Consider the following 15,379-nt stretch of genomic DNA (forward strand, 5'->3'; position numbering starts at 1 on the left):
CTACGGTTCCTTTGTCTTCCGCGTTCTGATTCGGTTAGGAGCGCTTTGGTGTCGGAGCTCGTATCCTTATCTTTCCGACGCGCCTCCTCATCTAGCAAGCTCGACTTCCCTCTTGCTAGGGATAACCGTTTCCCTTCCGGCCGGGCATTGCCCAAAGTGACAACCAACGTCTCCTAGCTATCCGAGAGGGAACCGAGCAGGAGTAGCCCTAGTACCTCGTCGGCAAGAGGTACTTCCAATGATGTTGCCTGGTGTATCAGCCCCTGGAAGGCATTCATGTGCTCCGCCATGCTGGAGCCATCTTCGTACCGGAGTCTTACTAGCTTCCGGAATACCGAAACCTGGTTAACAACATTTTTGTTCTGAAACATAATGTCGATCTTCTCCCAGAGCTCATGAGCCTTGCTCTCTTCATTGAAGTTGTTGTATAAGCTCATGTCGATGAAGCACTGTATGTACGACGTTGTCTTCATGTGCATCACCTCCTATATCATGGCGTCGATTTTGTCTGGTCTCTTGTCCCCGAACTGAACCAACAACCAAAGATCTTTAACCACGAGCATGTCGCTCATCTTCGACTTCCACACGGAATAGTTGGAGCCGGTGAGCTTGAACATTCCTCCCAATGATTCGTCCATTTTCTGTGTCGTTTCGCTCTGATACCACTTTGTTAGGAACTACGTGCTCCCGATGAACAACACTCGGCCACAACCAAGCTTAGAATCAAACACAGAAGACGGGAATGAAGGCACGACACAATGGAGACAAGAGTACACAAGAAAAGAAAAAGAGAATACAGGATGTTAACGTGGAAAACCCAAATTAGGGAAAAACCATGGCAGCCCACAGACTGCAAACTATCACTATATCACAATGATTACAACAGTGAGCTCATGGAGGCAACAACCTCGTGCTCACGATCTTTGCCACAGGCAGCGGTTACAATAGAGGCAACGACCTCATCGTTTCTTTCTCTCTCTCTCTCTCTCTCTCTCTCTCTCTCTGTACACTATTGCGCTCTAATCTTGTGCCAACAAGAATGACAACAACAACTACTAAATTTTTCCCTAAGTCATATTTATACTAAAATGACTTTTCGGCTATTTACAAATATAGCCCCGATGGACTCTCAGAAACATATTTACGAATATGTCCCTTCATCCGGTGAGCACTCCTCACCGGGCCTGCATCATCCGGCGCTTGCCAGGCACTCATCATCCGGTTCTCACCGGGTCGTCCGTTTCCGGGTACTCCTCATCCGGTTCTCACCGGGTCTTCTGTTTCCGGGTACTCCTCATCCGGTTCTCACCAACTCTGTTCTTCTCACTTCCCATCCGGAGGGACTTGTTTCCTAACATCAATCACATTTGAACTTAATAATTGTAAACATTTTATTCAATGTTCCAAACGTCCTTCTCGTTCACTTGTGCCTTCTAATTCTTTAAGTGAGTATTCTAGTTCATTAATTTATTCGTGTTTAATTGATCCTGCGCTTTAATTTTATTATTTTAATATTGACGCCACACCATTACCACATTATGAACAATGATTACTCGACTCTATTTTAGATTATTTTCAAGATGTGTTTCCTAACAAATTGCCACTTACATTACCACCAAAACGTAATGTGGACCATCAAATTGAACTCATCCCCGGTGCTGCTCCTATGAGCATTCCACCTTACCGACTTAGTCAAATAGAAGAGGATGAGATCACTAAACAACATAAGGATACTTGAGTATAGGACACAATAGGTATAGTAAATCACCTTGGGGTGCGCTAGTTCTATTAGTAAAGAAGAAGGAACGTTCATGGTGGATATGTATCAATTATCGCCGTTTGAATAAAATGACAATTAAAAATGCATATTCGTTACCTCGTGCTAATGGTTTGATTGATCGTTTGCATGGGACTCGATATTTTACGAAAATTGACTTACGAATAGGTTATCATCAGATTCACATTGCCGAGGATGATATTCCTAAAACTGCTTTTCGTACGCGCTATGGCCATTATGAGTTTTTAGTCATGCCTTTCAGGTTGACTAATGCTCCAGCCACATTCCAACTAGCGATGAATGACATTTTCGAAGATCAACTCGGAGATTTTGTTGTTGTCTTCTTGGATGATATTTTGATATATAATCGTACCTTGCAAGATCATGTTCAATATGTTCGATTTGTTTGACAAAAGTTGCGTGACAACTCTTTCTATGCAAAACATTCAAAATGTAATTTTTTCCAAAAGTCTATTATGTACCTAGGTCATTTAATTATGGAAAATGGTGTTAAAATTGAACCTTCTCGTATTGAAAAGGTTAAACTTTGGCCCATTCCTCGTAATATTCGTGAACTGCGATCATTCTTAGGGTTTGTTGGATTTTTACGAAAATCAATTCGTAACTATTCCAAATTGACTACGCCATTAACTGACCTTTTAAAAGGTCGTCCACGTAAGTCGGTCAAACCAATTGCATGGAATGAACAACTTGACAAATCATTTAAGACAATCAAAGAGCATGTGTGGCAGGCTCCCACTCTTCTATTACCGGACCCTTCTAAGCCTTTCTCAATCGAAACCGATGCTAGTGATTATGCTATTGGTATCGTTCTTTATCAAGGTAGTCACCCTATTGTTGTTGAAAGTAAGAATCTTGATGCTGCTCAATCTCGGTATTCGGTTCAAGAGAAAGAGGTGTTTACGGTAATACATGCACTTAAAACATGGAGGCACTATCTCTATGGAAATAAATTTGTGGTTACAATAGACCATCAATCATTGAAGTATTTTTGTGATAAGCCAGATCTTGTTGGTCGTAAAGGCCGTTGGGCTGACCTTATGCAAGATTTGGATTTTTCCAAATGGTATCGCAAGGGTTTTATGAACACAGTTGTGGATGCTCTTAGTCGCATTAAAGAAGTTAACATGCTTAGCTTCACGGAAATAAAATATGATCTTTTAGATCACCTTCGAGGGAAATACCTTGATGACAATTATTTTTCAAAATACTGGACGAAAGCCGAATCTGGTTTAGATGCCGATACTAGCACCCTACCCTCGAAGGCGACCTTTCACATTACAAACGGTTTGCTCTACCGTAGTGGAAAGGTTTGTGTTCCAGATTTAGCAAACGTAAAATAGAAAATTCTTCATGAATGTCATGATACACCATCTACTGGTCATCCTAGAATACAACGCACACTCGTTCTCATCTCAAGTACTTTTTTCTGGCCTAAGATACACTCTAACGTGCATAAATACGTAACTCAATGCTTACAATGTCAGATTAATAAGTCGGAATGACTTAAAGCTGCGGGTCTTTTACATCCCTTAGATATTCCCAACAACAAATGGAAAAGTATCTCTATGGATTTTATTGTTAGTTTACTTCGTACACAGAGGGTCATGATGCCATTTGGGTTGTCATTGATAGACTGACAAAATTGGCTCCAATACCCTCAATTTTCTTGAGCGTCGTTGTCTTCTTGGATGATATTTTGATATATAGTCGTACCTTGCAAGATCATGTTCAACATGTTCGATTTGTTTGGCAAAAGTTGCGCGACGACTCTTTCTATGCAAAACATTCAAAATGTAATTTTTCCAAAAGTCTATTGTGATGTAGCTCCAATACCCTTGGCCGACGAGGTATTGGGTCATCTTGTACTCCCAAGATGAATAATTGCTCCCGTCTAGCTTTTCACTAGGAGCGAGCTACCCATTTGTGTGTTCATGTTGATTGTCTTCTCTTCTTTTGGTTTTCTTCCTTCGATCACGTACACGTGCTACGTAGCGGCACTACGGTAGCCGATAGCCAGATTTTCTCGTTAGTGTCTTGAACACACAATCACGGAGTCGGGTGGGCTTAGTAGATTTTCTAAACCACACGCTCTGATACTATGTTAAGAATTAGGTAAGTAATTAAGAAAGGGTTAATTAGTACCTAATTATGTGATTAGTTGAGCGGAAGATTATGTGATATGTGTGTGGATGTGTGTGAGAGGAAGACACACAGAGAGAGAGAGAGATATACACTTATGAACAACACAAGATGGGGGATGAGTAACTATATTAAATTAGCATTATAATCATCAAATACAAAAATACCCACAATGAGGTATATATACATCTCATGTGCAATGGTGCACATGTGTGAGTGGAATATAGGTACTAAGATGTAAGTCCTATATTAAATGTACTTAGGATTAGAGGATCTAGAATATCCCACTTAAGTACAAGGTCCTATTTAAGGTGTTATAGTCAACACTTCTAAGTAGATTCTATCTAGGTAACTACGAAATTACATGGTTGACTAAGTAACTAAACTAAGTTGAGCTTGATCTCTCAATAGTTGCATTATCAAGTACTGAAGCTGAATATAGAGGAGCTGCAATAGCCACTTGTGAAGAAGTATGGATCAAAAGATTGCTAGTTGATTTGGGAGAGTATATAGATGGTGTAGTCACAATTTGGTGTGACAATATGAGCATTATTCAGTTTGCAAAAAAACCCAGTGTTCCATGCAAGAACAAAGCACAATTAAGTGCATTATCACTTTGTTAGAGAAAAAGTGATTGCTGGAGTAGTAGATCTGTTGTATGTAAGTACAAATCAACAAGTTGCTGACTATCTTACGAAGGGACTAAGTGTGGGAAAACATACACAATTTAGGGACATGATGGGAGTTATAAGCATGGGTATGATAGTTGTAAAGCTCGCAGAAAAGAAGATTGAAGATGATCTCAAGGATTGATAAGTTGAGATTGAGGGGGAGTGTTAAGAAACAAGCTCAACAAAAGCATGTGATGCTTATTGTAACTGAGATCTTTTATAGTAGCTATTAGGAAATTAGTTACTATTGGAGATATAGGTAAAACAACTATTTAGCTATCCACAGCTCTTTAGCTACTCGCATCTATTTAGCTACTCATAGCTAATTAGCTACTCATGTTATTCCTTGGGGCAGGACGAGCCCTAACACAGGGTGTCCCTCTAAGACACTTCACCAAAGGGTGGTGCAAGTGGGGTAGGCGTAGACCGTGATACAAACGTATTCCTAACCGGCTACTAATCAGCGTGGTTAAGGATCGTAATACACGTGTAAGATAGATTCTATCAAGCACAGAACGATAATTAACTAAAGCGTCAAAGATTAAACAAGATCTAGAACAATAACACTTTCATTACTAAACCGATATCTGATTACAATCTCACCAGGTCCTTTTATAGGTCACCGGCTCTAGGTACGAACCGGTGCCAACCGGCAACCGGCTATGAATCGGTCCGGATCCGGATCCGGATCGGCATACCGATTCCAGGTCCGTCCGTTCGCTTCTCAAAATATAATAATTATAGATAGTTCTAAAATAAATATCGCTTTCCCATTCTGGACTTTATCTAGCTTTTAATTCTTTGCCGATCAACACATGGCACGCCCGTGGGACAGTACCTTGTACGTCGAATCCCACGGTTCGCCCTTCAATCTTCCTCCAGAATGTCCAGAATGCTCTAGTCCAAGGGTTGTAAAGGCTCATTGGGTAGCTGCTCCTGCTGCAACTGCTCCTACTGCTCCTACTCCTGCTCCTCTGGTCTCTCCGGTTCCACTGGTCTCGAGGCTTCCAGTTCTGGTTGTTGGTTTGGGCTCCTCCTGCTGATGGTTTTCGATGTGCAGGTTTTCATCCTTCGGCTGCTCCTCTGGAGTTTTGTTTGGTTGGCTTTCCCCGGTTCCAGCTTCATTCGGCGCCTGTTCCGAAGACTGTTCTTCGTCACTGATATTGACGCCGCAGTTCTTCTAGCCACCTCTTGCCATCGCCGTTCTCATTCATATCGTTCGAACTAGAGTTGTGTATCCAGTTGGTCGTCGTCCAGTTGTTCCACCAATCGCCTCACCGCTGCCAATTGGTCCCCGGCTAACGATAGGAAGTCGTCCTACAATTCCTCCCTTATGGCTACAATGTTCTCCTCGTCTAGTTTATAGAAATCATCGTCATCCTTCCTCTGGTTCTCAGCATCCGTTCTTAGCACTTGTAACTCCACTGCCTGCTTCGCCCATTTAGACCACCATTGAACCGAACTTTCTTCCACCAATCTCTTTGTCCGGTCTCTCCATGTCAGCACCAGATCACGGATTCGCCCCAACCCCATCTTCAACTTATTCTCCGCAGCCTATTTTTCGTCTTTCAATTGTTTGATAAGGCTCGTGGTTGCCTCTTCTTGGCTTTTGTAGTGCAGGAGTTATGTCTGAACTTTGTTCAGGGCCATTGTAGCGTGTTCTGTTGCCTCAGAGTGTTGTCAAGTCAGCTCCATCCGTTCTTTTGCCGCTTCCGCCAGTCTTTTCGCTGCTTCAGCCCCCTTCGACTGTTCCTCCGCCAGGGCCGCCACTGTCCGGTTAATATCATCCCGAAGTTCCCGTAACTTCTCCTGTTGTCGGTCACTTTCGGTGATCAATTTCTTGTGTTCCGCATCCAAGTGTTTGTGATCCCGGCGCAACCGATCAAAGTCATCCGTTTTTTGTTTCAACCTTTGATTGATCAGACGGCGAGCATGGTCTTCCCGGTGCTTTTGCTGTCAGAGCTCTTCCTTGAGTTGCTCGATCTCTACTTCCGCCGAGCACCGGAGTTTGTCCTTTTCCTGCAATAGTTTTTCTTTTTCTTCCTTCAGTTGGTCATATGCCTGATGACCCTTTCGCAGGATTTCTTCAGCTCGCTAGAGGCTTTCGGCTAATTTCTTTTGTTCTTCCTCTGCCGCCTTCTTCCCTTCACATTCTCTCGCCGTTAAGGCCTCTTGGGGTTCCACTTCTTCTTTCAGCATGGCAAGTTCTTGTTCCTATGCCTTATTCGTATCCGAGACTGTTTCAGGCACCGGGGTCTCATTATTCTGAACACTCACCGGTGCTACCGGTTCTAATTGTTGCGGTCCTTCGATGACCAGCTTAGGTGCCTCTTGTCTGGTCTTTTCCATTTCTTGTTCCATGTTGTGGATTCTCGACCTGACCTTCTCTAGTTCTTCGGTTGTGGCGAGCAACCGGTCCACGTGTGCTCTTTCTTCTGCTTCTATTTGGCACACCACCCCGGCCACTTGATCTCCTATCCACCGTAGCCATTGATTGTCGGTGCTTTGTTGCCATGCCGGTTCTGGTCGTATGTAGCTTCCTCACTCCCCGGGAACCTATTCTGGGTTGTTAGCGGCAATTCCTATTCTTGTTGTTGTTGCTACGTTGGCAACACAGGCAATTCAATCACCGGTTTTTGAACATCTGGTTCCGCTATTTCTTGCCGCATAGGTGCTTCTAAGGCCGGAGCTAGTTGAACCAGTTCTAACTCCTTCCTCGGTTGCGGCTCGTTGGGGCGGGGCTTTGGTATACCGTCCCTTACCGGACTTGATTCCTCCCCTTTGTGTCCCTCGTCGTGTGTCTGTTTGCAATGTAATAGGAACTCGACAGGTTCTTCTTCCTACTCCTTTGATAGGGTTCCGCTATTGAATAACACCACCAAGGGGTCTTGCTCATGTTGTTGTTCTGATTGTTGTTCGGGCCGGCGCAACTTAATTTTAAAGGGTCTCACCAGTGTCTCCTTCTCTGCTGCCTGCTTCAGACTAGGCTGATCCTTCACCTTCTGTGAGGAGCCAACCGCTTTCCATCCGATCGCTTGTTTCACTAGGAGTTGCTGCCTTTTTGAAGATTGGTTAGGGGTTGCTTCCGTCGGTCTCCCCCGCTTCTTCAGTTGTATCGGCTCTACCGGCGGTGCTAAAAGAGTGAGCCATTGCGCCACCACCGTCCACATCATCTTGCCATCCTTTACTGAGTCTATGGCCACGTTAAGACTGTCAGTGATGATCACCAGCCAATCAACCTGTACTCCCTCATAAGTCGCTATGATAAAACCGGCTCTGTTCTTTGGCATAACCGGGGGTCGAGGGTGTACATGCCCATACTCATGAATCACTCTTGCGACCTCTCGGAATAGAGCCTCCTCACCACCTTGCGTGCGGTACACCTTGCTGGCCAGGGAGTATTCACCGAAGAACTTCGTGAGCATCTCCGGCGAAGGGTTGTCGATCGAGAATAATCCGCCCTCCGGTAGGCTGGTCATGGCGCGGATGGCCTCTTCTATGATTACCTCCATATCGATCTCCTTCATGACTTTCTCCGCCTCTCCATGCGGAGGTGCCTCGACGATTCTTAGGAACCCTTCCAACCTATGTTGCTTAAACCATTTCTTGGCCGCTTCCGAGAGTGCCATGTGTTCCATGTCATCGTCTAAGTTTGTGGGACATGGTAGAACTGGTACGTCTATGCGTTCTTCTTGCGCTCGTCTGATCACTCTTAATCGGCTGTGTGCGCTTAGTGCTCTGTTCTCGCAAAATGAGAGGGACTCTACGAGGTGGAGGTTTTGTCTCTCCATGCTTGGCACCTTTTCTTGATTCCCGCGCATGCATGTCGTGTACTATTATAGGAGTCAGTTGACACATGGTGGCTTTTAAAGAGGCTTTAATTAGCCACCAACCCCATACCTTTTCAAAAGTGCTCGTTCGTTCCTCGCCTATGCATGATGATTTTTTTTATTTTTTTATTTTTTTATTTTCATTAGTCTAGGTTGTCTAGTAACACCAGCTCCTCTTGGTTGCCGGTCACTTGCTTGCCACTTCCAGTTACCGCGTCGGTCTCCACCTGATGGAACGGGTTTGGTGGCATGGGCCCGTAATAGGGTTTAAGCCAGAACCCATTTACCCATTTGTTCAGTACTTCGCCGGCAATTGTGCCTAATTGGTAAGAACCGTTGAATTCTCCCGTGATCTAGTATGGTTCGGTCCACTGGAACCGTAGCTTGCATGGCATCTTACCCATCCGGGTCTGAAACACGAGTACCGGCTTGCCGATTCTGAACAACTTCTCATTGCCCTTCCGGTGCCGGTCGACGAATGCCTTCCTTCGTTGTTGCTCCAGTTCCAACTGCATGATACTAGCTATCCGATGCTCTTCCAGCTCACATAGTGCCGCCAATCGGATTTTCTCTTATTCCTTTTCACTCAGTCGCTCCCAGACATGTATCCGTAAGCTCAGTACTTGAAATTCAATCGGCATCACCGCTTCTAGTCCAAATGCTAACCGGAATGTTGTCGTGTTGATGCTCATTTTATGTGTCGTCCGGTAAGCCCATAATGCACTGTGCAACTTCGTGTCCCAATCGGTCTGGTTCTCATTGATGATCTTCCGGAGGATGTTCTGTAGTGTCTTGTTGGTGGACTCGGCCAGTCCATTGACCTGCAGGTAGTATGGAGTGCTACGGTTGATTGTACTACCGCGTAGAACGTTGTTAGGCTCTCCACTACTTGACCGAGGAAGTGTCCACCCTGGTCGCTAATTAATTCGATGGGACATCTGTAACGGCACCAGATGTACTCATAAAGGAACTTCGCCATTAATGTTGCGGTATTGTCTAGCAAATACTTGGCCTCTACCCACTTGGTGCAATAATCCATAGTGATAATGACGTATCTGTTGCCAGTTCCAATGGTTTGCGACTTGAATGGTCTCACAAAGTCCAGCCCCCATTTTTGAAATGGTTCTAAGGGTAGTACCGGCTGGTGAGGCATATGCGCTTGCTCTGTCGGTTGGCCCATTCTTTAACACAAATCACAGTCCTTCGTATATCGAACCGAATCTTTCAATGTCGTTGGCCACCATAGCCCACTGCGCCATATCTGTCTTGTTGTAGCTTCTCTGGCATAGTGTCCTCCGGCAACTCCGTAATGTGCTTCCCGTAATATGGTGTCCTTTTCATTGCTCTGCACCACTCTCCGCCATATTCCATCGGCTCCCTTGTGGTATAGGGTGTCCTATAATAAACAAAAATGTTGGCTTTGCACCGCCAATAGTTTCCGCTCGTCTTTGTTCATCTCTTCCGGAGGTAATCCCGTGCTTAAGAACTTATGCATGTTCGTTATCCATTTGTCCTCGTCCGGAACTGTACTGTCCGTCGTGGTTTCTGCTATAATTTTAAACAGTTCGGCATCCAGAAACCCATCTGGTACGCCGTCACTGGTCTCGCTGGTTTCTAACCGGCTCAAATAATCGGCAACCGCGTGTCGTATACCCGGTCGGTGATAAATTTTGAACTCGAACTCCTATAGTAGCAATGTCCACCGGGCCAGCTTACCTGAGAGGGATGCCTTACAGACCAAGTATAAAAGTCTGGAATGGTCTACGTGAAATTAAAATTTATGGCCCAACAAATAATGTCGGAACTTTGTGACACTATAAATCATCCCCCATGCCTCTCTTTCAGTTGTGGAGTAATTTCGTTTCGCTTGTGACAGTTTCCAGCTCGCATAGTATACCAACCGATACCACTTGGGTTCAGTCAGCTGCATAAGTGCACTGCCAATTGCTATGTCGGATGCGTCGACGAACACATGAAACTCTTTGGACCAGTCTGGGGGGTTGTACTACCGGTGCTTGCGATAGTAGTACTTTTATTGCATGGTAAGCGTCATACTCTGTAGCCGTCCATTGAAACGGTGTCCAGTGAACCGTAGCATGCAGTGGTGTTGCAAGACCTGCGAAATACCGGAGCATCCGGCTATGCCACCGGATTTGTCCTAAGAATCTGCTTAATGCTTTGGCCGTCATTGGTGCCGGTGCCTCCAGAATTTCCCTAACTTGGTCAGGGTCTACTATTATCCTGTCCTTGCTGACAATATGGCCAAGTAACGTACACTAGTCACCCCGAACACACTTTGTCGGGTTCGAGCTTAGCCGGTACCCCTTGCATTTCTCTAGGCATAACCGGAGATTCTCTAGGTATTCCCCTTGCCGGCTATACCCCGCAAAGTCGTCTAGAAACACCTGCATAAACGCCGGGATGAACTCTCCAAATATTTCCATGATTATCTGCTGAAAGGTAGCCGGCGTCGTCTTGAGTCCAAACATCATCACTACATCAACAAAAACTCCCCACTCGGTAACGAACGCCATCTTTTCTTGGTCATCGGGGTGCATCCGTATTTGATTGTAACCGCTGAATACGTCTAGGAAGCTATATACCTCATGACCGGCTACCACGTCCAGAACTCCATCCGTGAAAGGAAGTGGAAAGGCATCGGTCACCATCGCGGCATTCAGTTTCCGGTAATCGACGCACACCCGGATCTTCCCTTCTTCTTCGGCACGAAGACTATCAGACTCAACCATGTGGCTTTCTTTACCGGCCGGATAAAACCGACTCAGAGTAACTTGTCGATCTCTTCTTTTACCCTTACCGCATAATTAGGGTTCATTCGGTAGCGCCTTTGTGCTACCGGTTTGACGTCTTTGCTGAGATGTATCTGATGTTGATACAGTTGGAGATCCAGCCCTCACATATCCTCATAGGACCAGGCAAATACTTCCCGGAATTCTTTCAATAATGTAATCATCGCCGTTTTGTTTTCCGGTGACATTTCTTTGGCAATATGTACTAGTCGTGCTTCCTCTCCAGTTTCCAAGTTTACTTCCTCTAGCTAGGACACCTTCACCCTTTGAGATACCGCTATTTACCATTCCAAGGCCTCCTGTGCTTGACGTAGTTCTCTGACGGCATCTCTATCTGGTTCCTCTCCGGCATCTTCCGGTTGTGCAATATACGGAGAGACGGCTTCGGCCACATCTATTTCGAACAAGGGTACAATTTTTGGATTATCCTCGAGATACTGATCGACTTCCTCATCGGCGAGCCCTTCTAGCATAATAACGCTTTCAACGTATAATAGTGTTAGCTCTTTGCCGGTTCCGGTTTGACGGGAACTCAACGCTCCTTATGCGCAACGCTCAGCCACAACCGAGCTTAGAATGATACACAGAAAAAGGGAGATAAAACACGACAAGAAGGAGAGGAAAATACACAGGAGGTTTAACGTGGAAAACCCCAAACTAGGGGAAAAACCACGGCAACCCACAGGCTGCAAACTGTCACTATGTAAGAATATACAACAGTGAGTTTACTGAGGCACCGACCTCGTGCTCACAGATCTTCGCCACAGGCGGTGGTTACAACAGAGGCAACGACCTCTTTCTCTCTCTCTCTCTCTCTCTCTCTCTGTACAGTTACGCACACTCTCTATTCTTGCACCAACAAGAATGACAACAACAACTAAAGGTTTGCCCTAAGTCATATTTATACTAATATGACTTTTCGGCTATTTACAAATATAGCCCCGATGGACTCTCAGAAACATATTTACGAATATGTCTCTTCATCCAGTTCTCCGTAGCCGGGTACTCCTCATCTGATCTTCACCGGGTCTGTATCATCCGGCTCTCCATAGCCGGGTTCTCCTCATCCGGTTCATACCGAGTCTGCACCATTCGGCTCTCCGTAGCTGGGTCCTCCTCATCCGGTTCATACCGGGTCTGCACCATCCAACTCTCCGTAGCCGCGTACTCCTCATCCGGTTCATACAGGGTCTGCACCATCCGGCTCTCCGTAGCCGGGTCCTCCTCATCCGGTTCATACCGGGTCTGCACCATCCGGCTCTCCGTAGCCGGGTACTCCTCATACGGTTTCCCATCCGGAGGGACCTGTCTCCCAACACGGTTTGTGGATGTGTCAATATCCGTACTTTGGTTTTGCCTCGTCGGAACGTAATCATGTTCTTTTGCCAGTTTTGCTTGGGTAAGCTCCTTGGTCGTCCAAGAAATAGTGGGTAAGCCCCTTGGGTATTTAACTGGAGAGCCACCGCGGAAATGCGGAATGCATGTGCTCCAATTGTTACCTCCAGATCTAGTATTAAACTGGTGGGTCTTACCGAACTCGTATCTGCCATCCGGAGCCAAAACGGGCAAGGCTCCCACTCCTGGATTCCCAGGGTGTCACAGTACGGAGGCTAATTACATTGACGCCCGATCCTCCGTCAACGATCGTCCCTGGTAGCTTGCGTCCTTTGACAATGGCAGTGATTGCCGAACTGCTTCTGTCCACCACCGCCTGCCCTTCCTCTGGGTTGGAAAAGAAAGTCAGAGCCGGTGATGAGTCTGGTGGTGTTATTGCCGATTTCAGCCCTCCGAGAACCAGGGTACTAATTGTAGTAGTCGGCCTAATGGCAACGTAATTTGACATTCCTGTAACGCCTTCCATGTTGGGTTTTCTGACTGTATTGTGTCGGTAAGCTCCGTCGGTGCCTCCTTTTGTTGTTTGACTTCGGCCGCATTCCGCTCATTCGCCTTCTCTACCCGTTCGGTGGCCTGTTTCCGGATAGCCTCTTGTGCTTCCCACTCCGTCGTCTTTCCTTTTGACTTGGTGGTGACTTGTTGTATATCCGCGACCTCTACTACCACCATACTGACTGTCGGTCGTTTTTCATTACTTTTCACCAGGCATTGGTTGTTGTAATTGCCTTCCTGCCGGCAATAATAAAAGTACGCTTTCCGGGTATTGTTGGATTCTCCTTTTGGCCTGGTACTTGGTTGAAATTCTGTTGTTGGTCGATTAGGCTCTTTCGTTCATCTTTGTTCTAGCTAGGTGCCACTTAGGCCTTTCTCCAGCTCTTGTGGGTATCCCTTCACCAGTTCTCAACGCTCCTCCTTTCGGGTGTTTCGTTTCTTATTAAAACGTTGGTGGTTCTTGTATCTCTGCCGGCAGCGATCTTCATAATCCCCACGTTGATCCTCTCTCCTCTGGTTGTAACTTGGAGAGTGATCGCGATCAGAACAGCCACCATTATAATCCTGATACCTGTCGTACCGGTTCCGGTCATAAGTGTCCCTTCTATCGTTGTACCAGACATCTTGTACTAGCCAGTAATGCTCGTCTCGATGCCAACGTTCTTCTTCCTCTTCCCGGTCGTTGCGGGTATCGATTTGTCTTACCAGTGCTTCTTGCCAGTTCAGTAAGTTATATTCGCATCGGTCCATTGCGTGCGACCTTGAATGGCATAACATGCACTATGACCGCATGGTACATTCTGTTGCAGAGTGCCCGGCATTGAGACAAGTCATACATTGTATAGCTTGCCAAAAACGTAGGTCTTCTTCTGTCGCTAATGCACGCTGGAGTGCCCCCATTGTTAGCCACGAGCTTGTTTTCTCCATCTCCCTGACCCGGTCTAATGACCTAGTGGATCATGTTGGTGCGGAAATCAATGACTGCACACACCGTACGCAGGGGTTCCCAGAGTGTTGCTAGGAATATTTCTTTAGCCTCTGCTTCCGGTGGTGCCCGACTTAGCTGGTTGTGCATCTACTGGAACCGGATTACGAATTGCTGAATGGTTTCCGTAGGTTCCTACCATATGGTGTAGAATAGGCCGACCATCTCTCGTTGATCCACCTCCTTGTTGAAGAATTGTAAAAATTTGGTTTTCAAGTCCTCAAACATAGTGATGGTGCCGGGAAGGTGCATCAAGCACCATCGCGCGGTTGGTCCTTCTAAAGTCATGCCGAACTTTGCAATCTTCGATCGTTCTACTTTGGGAGCGTTTAAGCGTTGCGACACATGGTTTGCTTCCCATGTTTGTAGAAATGCATACACATGGGCTTCCACATCCAGATCATCCCGGTACCTGGGATATTGGAATGGCATATCGTCGTCTAGTGTCGGAACTCGAGCTGGTGGTGACGAAGGTCTCTCCTCCTCTTCTGATGGAGGCGGTGTCAGAGATCTTTCCTTCTCTTTTTTCGGCGTTGAAGGTCTTCCCTCCTCCTTCTTCGGAGGCTCGCGTGGTGGTGTTGGAGGTTGATCCACCTCGTGCCTTCCTGAAGCTTCCAGTTCTGTTATCGCCGGATCCGGTGTCGGTATATTATCTGATTCCTCGTCCTCCGGTCCGTCCGGGGTGTCGTGACTGCTACGGTAATTCGAATGTGCGTTGTACTCGCCGTCCGAATCCAATTCAAACACCGAAAATGGTTCTGAATCGCCTTCCCCCGCTGCTAATGCCTGTAGGATGGATTCTGCTTCCTTCAAACTACTTCCTTCGTCTGGATGGGAATTTTGCAGCAACCGGAGTGACTCCGCAGCCACTCGCCAAATCACCTTTGAAAAGGATCGATCCGCGCGGATTTCTTCTGCCACCTGGTGGTACGTTTCGCGCTTCAGCAGTCTTTCGGCGAGTCATCTCCCTCGCTCCATTGATGGGTCATTTGTTGGTCTAGTCATCCATGCCCCCCGTTGTTCACTGCGCTTGAGCAGGAATCATGGTCGCCAAAAACTATGTTATTCCTTGGGGCAGGACGAGCCCTAACACATGGTGTCCCTCTAACACACTCCACCAAAGGGTGGTGCAAGTGGGGTAGGCGTACACCATGATACAAACGTATTCCTAAACGGCTACTAACCGGCGTGGTTAAGGATCGTAATACACGTGTAAGATAGATTCTATTAAGCACAGAACGGTAATTAACTAAAGC

Source organism: Azolla caroliniana, unplaced genomic scaffold (genome assembly GCF_043228905.1).
Source record: "Azolla caroliniana isolate FFs.n. ecotype wild unplaced genomic scaffold, voAzoCaro1.0.p SCAF_1, whole genome shotgun sequence".
Classification (NCBI taxonomy): Eukaryota; Viridiplantae; Streptophyta; class Polypodiopsida; order Salviniales; family Salviniaceae; genus Azolla; species Azolla caroliniana.